The sequence below is a fragment of the Lathamus discolor genome, chromosome 1 (genome assembly GCF_037157495.1).
Source record: "Lathamus discolor isolate bLatDis1 chromosome 1, bLatDis1.hap1, whole genome shotgun sequence".
Taxonomy (NCBI): Eukaryota; Metazoa; Chordata; class Aves; order Psittaciformes; family Psittacidae; genus Lathamus; species Lathamus discolor.
The window spans coordinates 112,620,112-112,640,501 of record NC_088884.1 but is presented as its reverse complement, the minus strand read 5'-3'; the positions used below and the strand labels follow the sequence as shown (position 1 = coordinate 112,640,501).

Genomic DNA, 20,390 nt, shown 5'->3' with positions numbered 1-20,390 from the left:
TAATTCCCTCACTTTATCTTATTTGACAGTTCACCATCCTTCATGATGAAACCCACAATCTCTTATCAGCTGATGTGCTCAGCTGATTGCAGTGACACAGCCTACAGTAAATTCTCCAGCAATCAGACTGTAACTAATCCCACTGCTGCTACGGATTGAAACTGCCTTTTAAATCTACTTGGTTTTCTCAGTAGATATGGGTTTCTTATGAGTCATTGTCTCAGTGTAGCAGAGGGGCTGGTTTACAGCTCAGCTAGATAACCAGCAGTGAACACAAGAATGTATAGCAACATGATATGCAAAGCGTGGAAGAATGATCAAGTGAACGCTTTCATCCCTGAATTCATTAAACCCACTTTCTAAATTACACAGACCATTAAATAAAACCACGTTTCAAATGTGGTGACGACCTCCTAGGAGCATATTGCAAATTTACTCTCATTTTTAAAGAGATGAGGACAAAAGAAGGATGCTTTTGCTGTTGAAGCACCAGCCAAGACCTGGTCAGCGGGGCACGTTGTCCTAGCATAGAAGCTATTGAATGTAGCTTAATTCTGTATCATGGCTGTAAACTGCCAACTGCATTTTTCCAGGGGAAGCGCAGCCTGTGTGGCTGCCACCACCCCGCCACAGGGTTCTCGATCTTGTGGTTAGAGCTTTCACAGAGGGCAAGAACATTAAGCTCAGGGATTCAGTCCAAATCTAAGCAATGGATTCGAAGCCCAAAGGACTCAGCTGTCCTCTAACTTGAGCACTTTGGCTACATAGCAACAATTCAGACCCACACTAAGGCATCATTAAACTCTGGATATATTGCAGAAAGGAGCAAATACCCATTTTTAAGTAATTAGAGATACCACACCTACAAGTTCAGTGCTGAGAAGCTGTCTGCTATGAGGCTACAATTGCTTGGAAATGCAGCCTTGCCAGGCCTTCTTCAGCATTTACCAGTTTTCACCCAACTTCTAAAAAGCATAAAGCTGCTAAAAGAGAAAGCACGTATTTACAAGGCTAAGACTTCAGAGCATTACAGCATATGCCAGATGTTTGGGACAGAATACTAGGGACCTAGCACTAAGTGGGTTAAAAGCTCTTCTTTGGGCTACCCTACCTTAAATTCCGTACTTGTTGCTTAAGTGTGTGACACTTTTTCAGATCCACAGCTGGCTGCATTGCAAGAATGGGTGAATTCGTGTTATCCAGAAGCACTGCAAGCCTCCTGAAGTCTCACTGTGTGAAAGGCATATAGCAAATATATTTCTTAGCATCAGCAGGGGAAGTAAATAATTGGGAGAGCACTCTTTGGATGCCTTATGATATTTAAATAAATGAAGCTTAAAACCTATTTAGTCTGAAGCCACTGTTGCCAGTGATTAAAATGTTCCAACAGCTCAGCCCGGCTATAATTTCTTCATGCAGACAAAGAAACATTACACTAACCCACACTGCTCATAATTTTTAAGCTGGAATTTCATAAGATCCTCTGGGACACAGCAGTCTCTAGAGGTCCAATGTAAATGGATTTTACTTTTTTTTCCCCCACGAAATATCCACAGCTTAAGGAGAGCAGGCTTTAAATTAGTACCTGGGATTAGACGAAATGGCTTCTCACTGTATTCACTGCAAAATGTGAATTAACAGAGAAACCTCAGTAGCTGTGCTAGCACTTTTACAATCAATCATTTTGCCAGAGACACCCTTTGCTTTCCCTCCCCTACATTCACACACAACTGCACTGTAGTAAAACTGGCAGAGGCTTGCCTCATAAGAGAGGGATGTACGGTTGAAGGCCATTTTAATGATTGCATGAAGAGAATTCAGGCATATGCGAGATTCAGACAGGGGCTTGGGGAGGCAGAGAGGAGAAAGTTTGTGGGGGTCTTTTTAAAGCACTAACATATTAGTGAGTGCAGAGCTCCAGCAGTAGGAGTAAAAAGCAGACTGGATGACGCAAGAAGTTCTTCCAGGCTTCAGGTCTGTAAACTAAAGCCCAGAAGATACTTGAAGTATAAAGAAGGCTTTGTGAGAAGGCTCAGCTCAGCAGATATAACTGCACTTGTCAGTCCTGACACTGGACGTGAAAGCGTAAATTTGTGATTAACATTTTAGCTGATACATTCTTTCTTAGTTCAGTATTCATCCAGATGGTATATCTGCTCAACACTTAATTCTGGCAAATTGTTTTTGATCAATAGCATTCCTGCTAATAGGCAACTTCCTAACTGGCATCACAGCACAGCTTCAGCTTCTTGTCAGGTGCGTTGGGATGGAGAGCTCTTTCAGCTACACCTCTTTTCCAGAGTGCTTTCAACGCCTACCTAGAATGCAAATACAGAGACTCCCTTGCTTGTCCATGTCCTATCTGCAGCTAAATGTGGCTAACACACACACATTAAGTGTATCAGTCCATAGATATTAGGCATTGGTAGAGCTGATTAGGCTACAGGGGGCAGCCTAAGAGTACTGACTGCAGAGCCCCAACCAGTTCAGGTAACTTCTGACCAGCACTGATGTGATGTGCTATTAAACCAAGTCTCTCAGTAAGCCTAGAAGGAAGATCCTGACAAGCTTCAGGACTGAAGTCACGAGGCAACAAGATACCACATTGGGTTCACGTTCTGAAATCAGGCACATTTTTCTAGCTTGCATAAACCATACATCCCTCCAGGAGCTTGGGGAAGCAACTTGGAAGAAAGAGTTGGCAATCACTTAGGGGAATTCAATGAGAGATCCCCTGAGTCTGCAACTGTTGCTAAAGCATCAACAAAAATATTCTTACACTGAATTAAGAAAATGATGGAAGACAAAGCTGCGAACACCTATTTGCTATTTATAAAAACAAACAAACCACCAAACACAGTTGTTTCCTCTTCAGATAAGATGGCTTAAACCACCTCCACGTATCCAGCCTGCGAATCTGTTCTTCCTGTCCACGTCTTTCATATACAAATGATTTGCACTATGGAGAACTGTAAAAGACTGGGAAGGGTTTGCTACTCTTTAGATCAGAAAGTCAAGTGAAAAGGGATAAGAGTGTAAAGATACAGGAAGATACAGAAAGGATGAACTTGACATGTCTATTAACTGTACCTTCAGAATATTTAGAGTGAACCCAACAATCAAGCTTATTGTTGACCCTCTCACATGCACATGCAGTAAGATTTACACTTCAGTTTTTTCCTCCTAGCTGTATGCCTTATCTAGTCAAGCGACTTCATTTCCAAAGATTATGGAAAGGCAGGTATGCCACTCACAAGAAAAGCTACAGTCTGTTTTTTCCAAACAGCTAGGATGTGCTTCTAAAGGGGGACTGTACCTGCTACAGGTTTGCATAAGCCTTCTCATGCCTGCATTCATTCCATAGATTTAATAAAGAAAAAATACATGTATGTTTCAGCATGTTCTACTGTGCAAATTGCTGAACAAGCTCTCCTCAAGGTATCCTGTCATTATTCTGCAGAGACAGAAGTTCAATCTGAAGCTTCTCTTTGAAAAAGGAAATATCCAACAAGGGCACAGCCAGCACTCAAACCTCAAGTTTACCTTGTCAGTTGAAAAACCATTCTGCTACTTGTCAGTATTAACTGTGTTAGTAAAAGGCTCCAAGGATTCTTCTGGAATAACCTGCCAGAAAGACAGATTTCTTCTCAAACCTCTTTTAGAGGATTTTTTTACCTCTTTTTTACCTAAGCAAGCGACTGAAGTCTCAGCATCATTCTGTAAGCGATGTATTTGATACAAAAATAGTCATTTATACTACAGAAGTGTTACTACTGTAGACTCTACTGAACAAAGAGCAGCGCTTCCAGATCACAACTGTCTGTGCCTAAAGCAGTAAAGGAAGTGCTATCTCTGTCTTCACATAAGCTCCTTCAGGAAAAAGGTGAGCAACATGAGACCAAGACAGCATTCATTTACATACTATAAATGATAATCAAAACACAGCCTATTTCTGCAAATGCAGATGCAAGCTCTCACAATATGTTCCATGTTTCATCAGTGACAGGCTTAAGTCCATTCTCAATATGTATTTAATTTTGCAAGTAGTTGTATTGTTTTCCTTAACAAATTTTTACCCCCATTCACAGAAGTAAGATCACTCACTGCAGGTCTAAAATCAGGCACATGTAACTTCCCGTTAGAAGAAATGTCAAAGCTCTTGACAAGGGAAACATAACCAATAGAAAAGTTTATTCAGCATAAAAATCCCTGTCTGGAAAACCAGGAAAATGCCTGTATTGTATGAATATGCCTGATTTGTTTGAGATTACAGCATGCAGCCCTGACTGCAAGCTACCTTTCATTTAGATGTGCAGCCTTTCAGCTAAAGCCATGGTACCTGCTGTGTGCCAGCTCTTACCCAGCAGTAACTGGGGAACAAGTGATCTTTCATTTGCCAAGCAGCAAAACCCACACAGAATAATTGCTGAGCAATAGCCAACATGCTGTAAATCTAAAGTTGCACAGCCATCCTCTTGGAGGCAGGAGATTTGCTGGCTGGGTTTCAGGATCTGGACTAGCCTAAGTCTGGAGGAGACCATGTCATGGTACAAGCACAAGAATGTGCCTTCTCCCTGCTTGCTAGGCATCCCCGGGCAAAAGGGAAGTTGGAATGAGTGGCCTTAAATAATGTTAAATCCCACTGCTCCTAGTAGATCCCAGGCACTCAAGAGCTCTGAGGCACTGAGCTCCCGAGCAAACAAATTTTTCCTTTTCTTATGGATTTCCAAGCCTGTCTGCCCTAGTGACAATAGAAGCCACTGGAAACTGGTAGTAAAGGGCTGGGAGAAAAAGAGTAGGCATAATGGGAAGGGGATGCCACAAGGAAAGGCAGCTCCCAAACAAGTCCTCTTTCCCAGGATCTTCACTTCCATGTAAGCACTAACACCACTGAAAACAGATCCGTGTCCCTAAACTCCTCATCAGGGACTGTAGCGATAGCACAAGGAGTTACGGGTTCAAACTGAAACAGGGAAAGTTCAAGTTAGATGCAAGGAAGGAGTTCTTTACTGTGAGGGTGGTGAGGCATTGGAATAGGTTGCCCAAAGAAGTGGTAAATTCTAAACCTTCTTAGCAAGAAAAGTGCTACACTTGATAAGTTATTACATTCAAAATACTTAGAAATCAGAGAGGTGGATTTCATGTACTTTATAGTTAAGACTTAAAGTGATCCTAATCATTGCAAGGTCTGAAACATGCCAGGCAAGATAGGAAGATGGCTATTGAATCTATTGCTATGGTAGTCAAAACATCTATGTATCTCTAGTATGAATCACACATGGGCCACAGGTGCCATAAAAAGGCAAATTAATTTGTTCAACAGCACATTGTCCCTTTATGTAAAGCTATAAAAGGTGGAAAACTATTGCCTGCCAGAAGTCTCCCATTGCCTCTTCCGCAGCCTACTTACTGTGGTCTGCACAAAAGAACTTTTCAGTCTCAATAAATGTAAATGAAGTAAAACCATAACAACTGATACCAAACTGAAGGCTTTGACAACTTCACTGTATTTTTACAAGGAATGGCTTCATTTTGCTGTTTAAGAACCACCTGTGACTGAAAATGGCACTATTTCCAGGGAAATCATTAGCTTTCAGAGACAAATTAACCTTTAGTCTAATGAAATGTAATTCACTGGCACTGCTCTTTGGTGAGCCAATTTATTCCAAAGATTCAATCTGTCTGTAACAAGCACTGACGAACACCCTGTGACTACAAAACACAAGCTAACTTGCACCAGATGTCACTTTCAGATTTATTCTAACTGCAGCCAACTCAGACTAGAAAATTCAGATCAATGCACAGCGTGTACAGGTTCGGCATGCTGCTGTGCTCGACCCCGTCTAGAGTTTCAGCACACAAACACACCTTTACTCTGGAGTTCTTATCCACTGAGATTGTAGAGAGCTTTACTCCTGGCACTTCCTACTTGATTGGCCAAATTTCCATAAGGATATGAGAAAGTTTTTAAAACATTCCAGATTTAAATTAGTCAAGATGGTTTGGGGGACTTTAACTGGGATATATAACTATTTGCACAGTTAGCATTGCTCCTGTATTTCCCTTAGCATAATAAATTACAAGGTTCTTTCCTTCCCTTTGCAATTCAATTTCTTATTTTATCTCTTGATTTTTATTCTCTCTCCCACATGTTCCTCCCTTAATTACAACCTCAGACATTAGAGGAAAAAAATTGTCACAATGAATCAGATGGTTAGTCCATGAGGTGCCATATTCTACTTAATACTGAAGTCAGACTGGCACATAGCTTGGAAACAACACTGTGTTGTGAGTCAGCTGAAGAAAAATGCTGTGAGATGTTTGAATAGTCAGTTCCTTTAGCCGATTCCATAATGGATTTAACCCATGTAAGCCAAAGGAAAGACAAAGACTACCTGCAACAGTTTCCACACTTGAGTCTCAGATAGGTGGCATTTCTCTGGTGGCAGCACAAGACACCTACAGAAAAGGCACAGCAATTACATCTGCAGAACATATTTAGACACAAAAGTCAACTTTTTACCATGGCAAGATATTTCCCCTCTAGCAAACTATTCTGTATGCTCAGGAAAAAGACAAGAAAAACTAAGTTTATGCATTTGTTCTAGCAGAAAGTGTTAATCCCTTGAGAATCATGCTTGCACTGTCTTTTCAACTGTCTGCTTTTAGAGCAACAAATTCCTCTAACATTTCAGGGAAGTGAGAAGACAAGCAACAGAGTTAACCTAAAGGGCAGACAGGTCTGCCTGAAGTCAGGTATTACCTGAACATATGATACCTGACAGGTATTACCTGAAGGTAATACCAAGTTCTGTTTCATCTCGGGCTGAAAAGGTCTCCCAGTTTCAAGTTTAGAAGCTTTGAGCCTTTCAGTAACTCTGGCCAGAAACTTCAGTTTAAAACTATTTCAGTGCTATCCAGTGTCAACAGCTCCCCCAAAAGAATCACACAGCTAGAGGTTTTTCAGATTGGCCCAAGATGTGTGTTATGAAGGAGTAAAGGCAGCGTAGAACTAGAGCCTGTATAATTAGCTCCACAGTAACTCTCCCTTTGGTTTACATGAAGTCAGAAACTGCTTGTCCCATGTCTTTTGAAAGGTAGATGCACATGTGAGAAACCCAAATCAATTAAGATACCAGAGAACAAAGACATGGATAAGGATTTCTACAGAGATGCAGTAAAGACAAATATTGAGTCTTACAGTTCATGATACTGCAACATTTTCCAAATACCCTGTTGTACACTGTGTGATCTCTCAAAAGAAAAAGAGTTTTTGATAAACCAGGCCTTCATGTAATAGCAGGGCAAGCACCTGCAATCAGTAAGATGCTTCCACTCACTTCCACAAGAGCAGAAGGAATTTTGAATAAGCTTTTTTTTTTTATCATACTGTTTACTTACTTAGAAGTCTGTTCTCTCCTTCCTGCCGAGGTAGGTACTCAGCAATTGCTGCACTCCTTTAAAACAGTCGGAATATTTGAAGCATGAACCAGAAGATAATATTGCACATACTGTTTGTTAGGTATTTTATTATAGATTATACTCATTAAACCTGTGATTATTGTTTGCATTTATTGCGTTCCAAGGAAGGATTACAAAACAATTACCAGTCCTACAGACCCGCTAGAAGGCTTAATTGCACATTTGCTGTATCTGCACCACAAGTTAAAAAGCATAAAGTTACATTCTTCAGGCAAAACTGAAGTTTGCCCACACATACCTACAGAAGCATTTTTCTAGTTGCTGGATTTCACCATACTCTTATGCAGTCCTGATATATAAAAGGCTCCATTACTATCATCTGCATAATGCAGAAAAGGAGAAATAAATGCAACTGCATTAAAGCTTAAGATTATTCAGAACAGTCACAGTCACTGATAGCGGTACCTCTATTTATCTGAGCTTTTTTCACTTACTGGTAGACTTGAGATCAAAGTCCATCCACGTATTTCTGCTAAGTTTAATAATGGTTGCGCAGAATTATTTGGTTACATGGTATCTTATTAAACAAAGTAATAAAAATGTTTGTTATCATGTGATAAACTTATAGGCCATGGCAGGATGGAGTGTGTAGAAAAGGATGAGAGCAGAAATACATTATTAATAAAATAACCCCCTTTTCTCCAGTAGCTAGCAATGTGTTGTTTACATATCAGCAAGATCCAGGCATTGTCAGTTTTCACCCCTCTGAAGGTTGGTGCTATTTATTCAGCACTTCAAAGGGATTTGACTTCATTTCAGCCTCCAACTGTGATCTCCTTTAATTGGAAGAAAACTGCTTCAGATTTGAAAGAGATTTCAAGCTTTTTCTCCCTAGTATGGAGATCTTTCTGAAATAGTTATGTCACATGAAAAGTATGGAAAAGGCTAAGCTAGACTGGTAGGAACCCATACAAGTCATGTGAAGGGAGCTCTTCAACAAAGCCCTTGTAACACTGTCATTTCTCTTGTGTCAACTAATCCAGCTCTGAAATCACACTCCAAGGGAATGACACCAAGTCACATCTAGTGAATACATATGAGCAACACCAAAACCAGTTCTTCATGACAGACTGTGTATGAAGTAGATACGTGCCAGAAGGGAATTCTGATAGTTCAGTGTTGTGTACACACTGTAAGAGCAGTGGCTTATGCAGCACTGCCATGGGAAATAGGCTTGCAAACTGTACTGAGTGGAGGCTGTTCTGCAACACAGGCGTAAGTGATGCTGTCAGTGGAGGCCAGCCTACACCTCTCCCCGTGCAAAAGAACTTGCAGTTAAGTCTGATGGGATAGCTTGAATTCTCTAGTGCTTGCACATGTAGGAGGGAATGGATGTACATCTATGAGTGCTGAGTGCAATCTAGCACTAAAGGAATTAAAAATAAGCCTTTTATCCAAACAGGGCACAGATGTCATGATTGATTCTTGGGAGGACCTGGAGGTACCAAGTGCCTCCATAAACCAGAGACGACCAAAGCAACATGGACTTTTTACACCCTAAAACTTTCCTGGAATTTTTCCACATGGTCCAATGCAATTAGTTTATTTCAGTGTCTTGAAGATCTTAAATGGAAAAAATTATCCCACAGCCCAGGGCAGAAAGCAGCTGGCCACTAGCAATTGATTTGCTACCTCACAATTTAAAGCCAAATGTGTAATTATACAAGATATAAATAAGCACAGTTTTTGTACAGCAAGATCCATATTACAGCAGTGATGTATATATGCTGAGACAAGAAGTGATGCAATTAAAAACTGGCAAGTATCTGACAACTCAATAACTTGGTTTTGCCTTAGAATAACCTACAGCAACTTACAAGTTCTGTAGTTAATATCTATTGCTGTTAATTCTCTCACAAGAGAGGGGTAAATTGTTGCCATACATGAGGAACAGCCCGTGCATGCACTAAACATCTGCGGTCTACCAAATGAAAAAATATTTTCCCTGACATATCTAGCCACTGCTTTAATTGCTGGCAAATTCCCTGCTCAAAGTTCTGTGATGTCGTGCAAATTATGACAACAAATTCATTTCCAGTTATTTCCAAAGGGTATTAACAGGAACTCATCATATATGCAAAGATAATTTATGTATTTTTCTGTATGTGATTTCCTTTTGAAGCAAGGGAGATAGTCACAATATATAGAATCTGCCAAGGGAAGAATGAAAGCAATGCTACAGGCCCACAAAGGCAGAAGTCCAACAAGGAGGATTAAGAGCACTGGTCTAATCTCACAAAATCCCTCAGCCTCAGATTGTGAAATACAGATTTATGACTAAGAATCAGGGTGATGCACTTGAGAGGAAGGTGTTACTCTTCTGCAATACAGGCAATAGTTATAGGTGCATAAAACCTTGGATCAGCTTTCAGATCAAAGTGGATTGAAGCCAGTTGAGATCTCTCCCCTCAGCCCAACTACTATGCACAGTTGCATAATCAGTGTTACTTTTCTGTAAAATATCTCCTATGGAGATCCAAAGTGAGCAAACATTACAGATATGAACCAGGTATTCCAGTAGCAATTCTCCCATGAGATCACCATCTGAGTTGCCAGCAGCACTAAAGGCAATAAAAACACTATAAGAATTGCAAATGAAGCAGCCAATCAATAACACAGACAAGCATTATTCTTTGTTAGTAGCAAAGATAAGATAACTGCAAAGAAAAAGGAGTTCAAGACTAGGAAACTAATTTCTCCAGGTGCCGATATAGCCAGCAAGATCAGAAAGGCCTCAGATTTGATAATAGCGCCCTTCTTCTTGATATTCCTGAGAAACTAAATGGCCAACTGTTAGAGGAAAAAGTAAGTCCCCTATATTGTACTTTATTTCCTATATTATTATGCTAAAGACTGTCTCATAAGCAAGGCATTTTTACATTAAAAGAATTAGCCCAAGTTTATCAAGAGAATACTGAGAATTATATTTCTTAGTTTGCCATCATAAGCAAAATCTGTTTCCTTTCTTTCCTTCTTGTTACTGGGTTAAAGGGAACACTAACACAGCACCTGCCTTGCAAAAGAACACCTCAATTTTTGAGAAGAATGTGTGGATGATCATATCCAGAAAGAGCTTTGAGAAAGACATTGTGAACAGAATAAATCGTTAAGGTGATCTAATCGTTTCTCTCAGTAAGTTCAGGTTTTGGGTTTCTGTAGATTCCATTTTTTTGATTACCCGTATCACAACCAAGAATCACAGAATCACAGAATCACAGAATCCCAAGGGTTGGAAGGGACCTAAAAAGATCATCTAGTCCAACCCCCCTGCAAGAGCAGGGTAACCTACAGTACATCACACAGGAACTTGTCCAGGCGGGCCTTGAATATCTCCAGTGTAGGAGACTCCACAACCCCCCTGGGCAACCTGTTCCAGTGCTCTGTCACTCTTACACTTCAAGATCTTCAGCTGGCACCAAGAAGCTACAGCAGATGGCATTATTGCCTGATGCAAATATTCCCAAGGTGGATAAAGTCATTTTTTAATCTTAATTTCAAGCGAGAAGTACATAATTAGATTTTAAGAATAAACAGGGCAAGTACAGCACTGTTGAGTTCACAAAAACTTTCTGCACCAACACTGAGACCCAGATGTTCCCAGAAATAGAAAAAAAACCTAATAAATAGTCAAGAAAAAAAGTGATTTAATTTACCAGAGGGGCAAGTGACATTTTAGCAGCTCAAGGATACCAGAATATAAAGTTACAGTACAGTACATATGTCTTCAGTGAGAGATTGCCCATTCCATTTTTCTCTGCTCCCATTTATGCTGCAAAGGTTCAGTACAGCTTTGGTATCTTTTTTAATATAATAAAATACAGGCAGGTTGCAATATTATTTTTTTCTGGGCTTAAGTACAAAACTGATGTAATGTGGCTGAGCTTGCACATATCCTCAGTTCCTTCTGTAGGAAAGCACAGTTGCACCCAGTTGCTAAAGCAAGAGAGGAGTTGTTGACATTCCTTACCCAGAAAAGCAGCCATCAGCAAACTAGCAGTCCTATCTATCTCTGCTTTAAGTCTCCATCTGTGTCAAACAGTTTCTCCAACTTGCTTTCTCTAAAATCCCTTGCTACAGACTTTAAGCAAGTTTGAGTTCTCAATATGGTCTAATGTTGCCTGCTCTGTTTCAGTCCAGGCTGTCTTTTCAAGTCTTTTATCACAAACACCTCAGTGCACAGATCTCTGCTGGGGTCTCAGCTTTTTGGTTTATTTTATACCTTACAGTCATGTGCAGCCCACGCATGCAGGTTCTTTTGCCAAGGGCCTGCCTAGCTCCATTATCCCAGTCTGCAGACATCAACAGCACTCATGAAAACCAGACCTCTAATTTTCTTTTACTACAAAGGGCATGACCAAGGTCTGGTCTACTCTATGAACACAAGGTGCTCAAGGAAGCCAACAGAAATTGCTGTATGAATGTATACGGTGTGCCTTCTACAAGACCTACAGGAATTATATTACCCCCAGCCTTCAGCTTAAGTCTGTGTATTTTTTTGCTGAAAGGAGATTTTTAACTTGACTGGATTCAGCTATGAAATACATGGCCTTGCTAAAAAGGTACATTAGCTCATTTATATTGAGCATTATATGGAGCAAATCATGACTCTGGACACGGATCTAGACAGGCTGGATAACCTTCCAATTCTGTAAAGGCACTTAGGACTCCTGCATTTGTCTATTCATGTTGAGAGAGTTTCTATGTACTTTTTACCTTCTTTGGAATGATCAAGAGCATTAAAAAAAATAAAAAATATATATATATAAAAAAAGGGAGCCTAAGCTATGCATTTTACTTATGTGACTGAATAGTTTCCACCTTCTCATCTTGGATCTTAGTGTCTGGGACTAAAAATATACTTCTAGTTAGTTTGCCAGACCAACTAGCGTAAATAGCAGCAGTCAGCCATGCTAAATCCTGCTCCTATGGGAATACCCAGCATGTAGTTGGTGCTGCTCACTGAAGCAGCAAACAGGAGGTTCTGACTTGCAGGATCATGCCACATCTGTGAAGGGGAATTTCCCATCTAAGTAAAATGGTGAATTAATGGGGAATTATCCCATATAGGATAGCTAGGAAGGGCTATAAGAACTCAGATGTATCCATTTTTAACAGATAGGTTTTGATACTCCTTAGTAGAAATACAGAAGAGCAGCACTATGATAATACTCAGCATCCTTTGTAGGAACTCCTTTTCTTACTACCACCCACACCCTTCTCCCCATTAGCTTCCAGCATGCTGTGCATTGTCTTGCCATTTCCAAGTCTATTCACGAAGTGCCCAGTATTTTGTATTTCTTTTAAATCCAGAGAAACTTCCCTGCAACTTGCCTGCCAAGAAGTAACACAGCAGCAAAGCAGCGTTTTACCTCCAAGGTTTGAAACACTTTTCCTTGATTTGTATATGTTTTTGAAGAGTTGTCAGCAAGCAGCTCTGCTGCTACTATACAAGCCACGAATTGCTTCCCCAGGCACCGGCCTCAGTGTTGCCAGGCCTGGGGTCAAAAGTGAATGAGGCAAGTTGACACCGATTTTATTTCTGTGGTAATAATGGAGTGGCAATATAATCTCTAATCATTTACAAATTTGTTTTACAAACATTAACAGCTTGCGACTAGCAATGTTTTAAACTGATAGACAAGATGGGCCATTACTGCCCTTTCAGGGAGGCAGCAGAAATTAAGGGAGAAGGTAAATTTAAGTAACCTACATAAAATCAGAGCAGCAGCTAAATCCAGACCCAACTTGAAGAGTCTACATTGCCTTTGTCTAAAAATCAACAAATACACAAGTAGAATCACATACAATCACATGGACTCACCAGTGTGATCTGGGGAGTAGCACAGCCAAGTTCTTATGAACTTACACCCCGTTTAACAAGACAGTGGCTGTATGAATACATGAATACAGTCAGCCCTGTTACAGATAGACACATGCTGTTGCAGACCCAGGGAACTTAGGTACTGTACTGTATTCCCCATGCTTCCATTCAAGAACTACTACAAAGCCAAGCTGAATGTTTCTTTACCTACAGTGTCAGCATGTCACAGGGTCACTCTTCTCCATGACCTCTCATTATCCAGAGAAGAAAACTGAAATGTTTCCAAAGTTTTCTATATTACATACAATTTTCTGCATAGTAGTCACTGTAACATGCACCTATTTATGGGTTTTGCTTTATCACTCCTGGAAGGTAGAAGATTTTCAGCTTACAGACCAAAACCACAAGAAGATAGCTCTCAACAGTCCTCACTTCTCCCATCTTAGATGCAGGCTCTTCCTTACCATTAGTTATCTTTGTTAATTAGTTTTCTGTGATTTGCTGCTCCTTACCCTCTTCCTCTACCTCCCCCCTCAACAGTGAGCAGAAAGCAAAGGATAAAAGTTGTTTCCTAAACCTCTCTCTACAGGAATGTAAATTCACATCCATTAAAATTAAGCAAATACACTAACATTAAAAAGGAACCAATTGCTTAAGCAGGCTAGCACTGTTGAATGCCCAAAGCCTCCAGTAGCCTAATTCCTCATAGAAAACAATCAGCATCTCAAAGGTTATATTTTATAATATAAAATAGTATTATTATAAAATAGTATTTTTAAATAAGATATTATAATATTTTTATAACATTTTATTTATAAATTTTTAGTATTTTATCATTATATGTATATAATTATATATAAACATATCTATTCTATTTATTATTTTATTTATTATTGCATTTTTATAAAACATTTTATAACATTTTGTTATTTAATGATCATTAGAACAGCAATAAATAAGAAAATAAATACGCAACAGCATGGACACCTAACAGGACAGAACCATTTAAAAGAGAAAAATTTAGATCTTCATAAAACTGTATGTGTTCAGATGAAAGCAACCAGAACTCATTAGCAATTCTAAGAAATCACAGTTCACACACACTTAAAAATACCAGCAAAACAAAGACTGGAAATTATAAAGTATAAACAAATTGCTTTTAAGTAGCCCAAGCACAGCAGCATGTTAAACCCCCCCTATTTCACTTACCCCATTCCCAAGACAGCTCAAGTGGCAAACACACACTGTTACATAACACAAGCCATGTTCTGCTGAGCAACTCTCTCAGCACAGCTGTAGCAAGGAGGGCAAGAGATTTGGACTCAGGTACCCATCATCACCTTGATACATAACGTTATACAGCTGAACACTTCAATCCAGACAAGTACAAGTGACTTGCAGCTACATTCCATCATTTTTTACGGTGCCCACTAATTACACCCCACAGCAACTACGTAATTCCAGCTCCTTTTGCAGTAATCCAGAACAGTATTCTATAAAGACTTTGCTTTAGGATCCCCTTAGAAGCACTCCATGCTGTAGCTACCATAACAACATACTTGTTCCTGGAGAAACCTGCTACTGCAGCCCCTTTGGCTCATTCTTGCCTTAGGTTTTCCACATGCTAGGTCGGAGCACAGCTCTCTGGCCAGCATCCTCAGCACTTCACTTCAGAAACAGCAGAAGCGCCCAGTGCAGATTCAGAAAAGCAGAAAGATAACAACGCAGCTCCATACCACCCACAGTGGTAGAGACTCCTCAGCTTCCCCAGCTCACCCTTCCCAACCACACCACCCCTTTTACCTCTTTGTTAGCTCAAATCTACACAGAAGTCCAAAGCAGGTCGACCTCCTCTCCGAGATTTCCTAGTGTGATGCAGACTCCAGTCGCTCCCTTTTCAAAGCCAGGCAGTTTCCTCAAAAGCCTTCAGGTAGCAGTCTTCGACTCATGCTTAGTCCCAGCAGAAGTGTGAGTAGCAGCAAGAAGCCAGTAAAACCCTGGAGAAACCATCTGTTCTGTTATAAACACCCTTAGAGTGCTCATTTAATCTGTTGATAGCACATCTTCATCAGTTTTATATATTTGAAGTTTCTAAAGCAAGTTGTTTCCGGGCCCTGCAAATCCCCCCTCAGCCCTGTTAGCCACCTGGACCCAGCTGAGAGAAGCTGTAAAGTTAATTATTAGAGCTAATGGCTCCAAGCACACCACCTGGGCTGGGGCACTGCCTCAGCACATGCTTGCTGCCCCTACCAGTGGGAGCCTCTTTTGTCAATGCACTGGTCACATTGCAGCACATACTACAGCATATATGTATTATCCCACCTCAGTGATGTATTCCAACTTAGCAAATCTCTCATGTGCCCAAGCCATGTTTTCCCCACACTGTAGGGGATCTTTTATGCTGTTTTCTTCCAATTCTGTATGGCATATGCTCCAGATCAGTGTGGGGTTACCAGAAATCAAAGGATAGGCATGACAGACTGCCAAGATAAAACATCAGCAGTTTTCCTGGTTTTCATCTCCCAAGATATCATCCATCCCCCACATTACCCAACCCTGCTTTCTCAGTGTACTTACCCCCAAATCCTCCAGCTCACTATTCCTTAAGAAGAGCTTCCTGTCCTCTAAACAGCAACACCACTTCTAGCCCCAGGCTTTTGCTTCTCTTCATTAATTAGTTTCTCACTAGTTGTTCCAAGTCCCACCACCCGGCAGCCTCTAGTAAAGAGCTGCAACTCCTCTGTAATTCCACCCCCAACAGAAGCAGTAGGTGCTGTGCCGTTCCCTTTCCATACTGCCATTTCATCTTCCTGTCCTTGTACCCACTGCTGGGGACTTCACCTTTCAGACTCTGGCTTGAGCCTGTTATTGCCAGGTGTTATGTTATGACTCCAAGCAGCGATCAGTTAGACTCCAGATGCAGTTGAGCAGACTTCTCTCTCCTTTGCTCTTGGTGAATACTGAACAGTGCCCAGAGGAGGCAGTGCTTTCCACATGCTCCTAGACTTGGCTGAGTCTCTTCAAGAAATTGATTGTTGTAATTTAAAGTGTAAACCCACAACATTTCTTAGCCTCAAAAAGGACATTACTGTTCACCCTGCAAGGGGAAAACTCTATTTGAATCATCTTTCACTTCACAAGCCACAGATCACAATGTCTGCATAACATTAATTACAGGATTTAGTACAGAATTAAATTTATGTAAATAAAAGTAATTATAATAATTATTGTTACTATGGTGCAATTATATTACTAATTGTGCCCTGACTTGCATTTCTGGTATCAGCTATGTCTTTATATACTTCACCACCACCCTCAGAGGGAAAAAAACCAAGTAAGTTCCTCCCTCACACACACAGAGCACTTCATCACCTACCAGAAATCTAAACAAACCATCCTGTTCTGACCTGCTAGTACTGATTCACTAATCTTGTTAGGTTTAATTGTTCAGGAGACAAATAGAGTAGACATAGCAGAGGGAAAAGCAGTACTTGTGTCTAATGGAGTGCCTTCTGTTATGTAGTTATGGATTAAATTTCCTATTTAGTACCAGTATTTTCCAGTTTCTCATAAACTGCAAACTGGGATGCAGCTTGTCTTTGAAGACCCAAAAGAATAACATTTCTGAAACACAGTATATTCCCTGAACCCTCTAAGCTAAGAACTCTGCAGGTATTTCACACCTACACAGGATAAGCAATTACTAGTCAAATGTGGTTTCAGCTCTAGTTGTTGCTCTATAGCTATGTTGGTACCTATGTTTGTGTCTAAATCACAAGGCGAGAATGCTCTGGAAAGTAAGCCACTGCTAGTTACCTAAAGCAAACAGTTACAAATCTACCCTTGCTGCCAGCCACTTTCCTTCCAGTGGACACAAGATAAGAAGGTGCAGGAAAGATGTTACTTACCTGGGTCTTACGTCAATACAGTGTCAAGATGTGTCTGGACATCTATCCAGTTATCAGCTAAGAAGCCTTATAAATAGACTGACACCTTGCTCTTGTGCTTTATTCTACAAGCTTTCTCCTCAGCACGGCTCAGTAGACTAGGAAATAAACCTTTAGCTAAGTGAAGCTCTAACCCAGCAAGTGATGAAAAAGTCTAGAAGAACTCAAGAAGAGTAGGTGGAGAATACATTGAACCAGTATTACTCTATGATACTGGAAGCACCAAAGTTTATATTTTTTTTAGATAAGATGCAAAATGCAGGTTTCTGCTTGCTGTGATCATTATTGGCCTTTCAAAAGTTAGGAGGTTTACTCTCAGTGAACAAGCAAAAGCTCCTTCTGTCATCCTTTTTTACTGTTTTGTACAACTGTTTCAAACTCTCTTGTAGCTGCATTGTACACATTCTACTCTAAAAACAAACAAACAAACAAAAAGATGAATATGCTAAACTGGAGAGTGAGGATTCTCGTCTAAAGACAGCTTTTATACCAGTGTGTAAGAATACAATTACAATAGAACGAGTTTGTAGTGCATTAAGCTCCCGTACTATATAAACTTAGGGCAGAAAATCCTGTGCCTGATACTTACTATATAAATAAATAATACTATGACTTCATGGAGATATACTACCCCTATGTGACAAAGGGTTACTGTCATTTCATGACCTCAGACAGCTTTATTAGGGCTGACTGCCTTATCAATATGGCTGTCCTTCCTGCATACACTACTTACAAACATACACTACTCTATTTGAGCTAGTACAGATGTCTCTCAACACAGCCCTTCATTATGCAGCATAGACATACCCATTCAACATGTCAAGCAGTTATACACAGTGCAAGGCCAACAGTACCACATTGGTTTCTAAGTTCACAAAACAACTTTGGCAGAAACCATCTTCAAAGACATGAAATATGCTGAGTATAGTCATAGTTAGAAATCAGCTCTATGCCTCTTGCATACCCAAAGCTTCCCCTGAAGTACAGAAGAAATTTGTTACAAGTACTTCAGTGACAGTGAACAAGGCCCTTTGTTGTTATCAATGAAAGCCGTTCACTTGAGCTGCTAAGTGATTTTTCATTATGGTACGACAAGCAACCACAGATTTAGCTATGACTGGAAGAGAAATAAAAATGCAAAAATGGAGAAGCGATTTTTATGGACTGACTTTTTTAAAAACAAGCAAGAGTCAGAGAATATTATGTACCACATCTAATTACCTACCAATTCAGCAGAAACTATAGCTTTGATTTCACAAATATACCAATGAGGTGAAAAATTACAAAATCTCTGCTGAATGGAGGACAATTCCTCTGTTGGCACAGAGAACCATGCTTTTTCATACAAGAACACTAATCATAATAGATTTTTTTTTTCACTTGGTCTGCTGTTTGTAACAGGAAATTTCCAACAAATCACACCATAACTTACTTCTAATGACCACTTATCTATTGCAAATCATTACATCTTTACAGCCAAAGGGAGATTGGTACTACCTTACTAATAGCTTATTAAAATGGTCAGGAGCTTCCTGTAGACTATAAGAACTATATAAGAAAATTAGAGAGGAAGAGAGACACTGAAACTTCTGGGATAAGCTTTACAAGATCTAATTAATTTCAGTAGATGAAAACCTGTGAAATAACTTTCCTCACACACAAGTATGGTTCTCACAAAGATAAAAGAAACATTCTTTAAAAAGTTTTCATTACAATTGAGTGAGCTTAGTGTAAGTCACTGCAAATCAAACAAAAAAATACTTAGCGATAATTTTTTTTTGTCTTACAGAAACAATTTGGAAATTATTTACCTTTCTCTAGGCAGTATTTTGTTGCTGTATTTACTGTGAGACAAAAACTCCATTCGTTTTTACCCATGAATTGGAAAAGTGGATTTTAGTGCAGTTCTGTATTCTTTAGGCCAATAACATCGAAGCCATTTGGTATTCTCTAAATAAATAAATATGCTCAACTCACATAATCTCGTTTCTTGTGTCTTCTGATTAGGCTGGTTTTCTCACTCTTCAGCACTAGAGGAATGCCACTGTGTGTGTTTTCTTCTCACAAACCAGCCTAACCAGCAATGACTGCTGCTGTCTCTCCAACTGACTAACACTAATCGGATATAAATAATTTTCTTTCAATCTTTGATCATTTCTACCACAACTCTTCTACATAATAAAATATCTAGTATAATAATTAAATGCTTTTATTGAACAGGATAGTTATTATTATTTTCTTTTTAATAAATTGGGCATTATGAAGATCAATTCCACAAAACCCCATATGGATAATTTCAGCAACTTTGTAGGTCCAACTGTATTTTCTTAACAAATAAAATCATGATGGGCTCCTCCTCATCACTTCATAAGACTGTAAAACAGTAATTTGGAATAGGATATATGTAGCTGCTATCAGGAGATATTTGCTGTGAATGAAGAAGTAAAGCCATGAAAAAACTGAGATAGCAGAATTCAGGTGGTCAGATTTTGGAGAAGCAGTATGGTTTTGATCTCAGGCAAGAGCCATTCAGAAATGTCATATTTTTGCACATTTTTCGCGTCTGGATTTTACTGCCAGAGAAAAGTATCTTTTTCTCCATTAAACTGAACCACACTCATGCACGTGTTGCTCACAGTGTCATAAACAATAACTGTACATACACAAAAGCTACAGAAAAAGACAGATTGTAACCAATATTTTTTAAGAAGAGGGCAATAAAGAACCAAGGAGATCTCCTGATGATACTATCTTTTGGGATGTCATCAATCTTCTCAAGTGGTCTAAAGGGCAGCTAACAAATAAAGACGGAAGGCTGATATTCTGCTCCTAACTCTTCTTTCTTGCTGCGTTCTGGATATGTTTTTTACTCTTCTTATCTGTAAAAGCTATACTATTCACACATACCCCCTTTTACAGGACAATTTGGGATCTAGATTTGAAATAAGTACATGAGAACTACGCAGTTCAATCTGAAGTCAATGCAATAAATTAACATGCATTCGATTTCATAGCAACAATCGCAATAGAAATATTCTACATTTAAAACTCATGGAAGAATCCAAATAAGCACAGGAACAAGGGCAGTACATCGGTGAGGGTGAGCTGCTTTTTCAACATTAAGTTAAATAATTACCATT

At 39.6% G+C, this 20,390-nt stretch overlaps 1 long non-coding RNA gene across 1 annotated transcript in view; it reads right to left on the bottom strand.

Annotated features, from left to right (window-relative positions):
* LOC136020292 (uncharacterized) overlaps positions 1-17,216 on the bottom strand; it is a 34,320-nt gene extending 17,104 nt beyond the window's left edge. Inside the window, exon 1 of the long non-coding RNA XR_010615269.1 lies at positions 15,107-17,216. This is a non-coding gene — a long non-coding RNA (uncharacterized LOC136020292). The remainder of the gene's footprint in view (positions 1-15,106) is intronic.
* Positions 17,217-20,390: the final 3,174 nt, after the last annotated feature.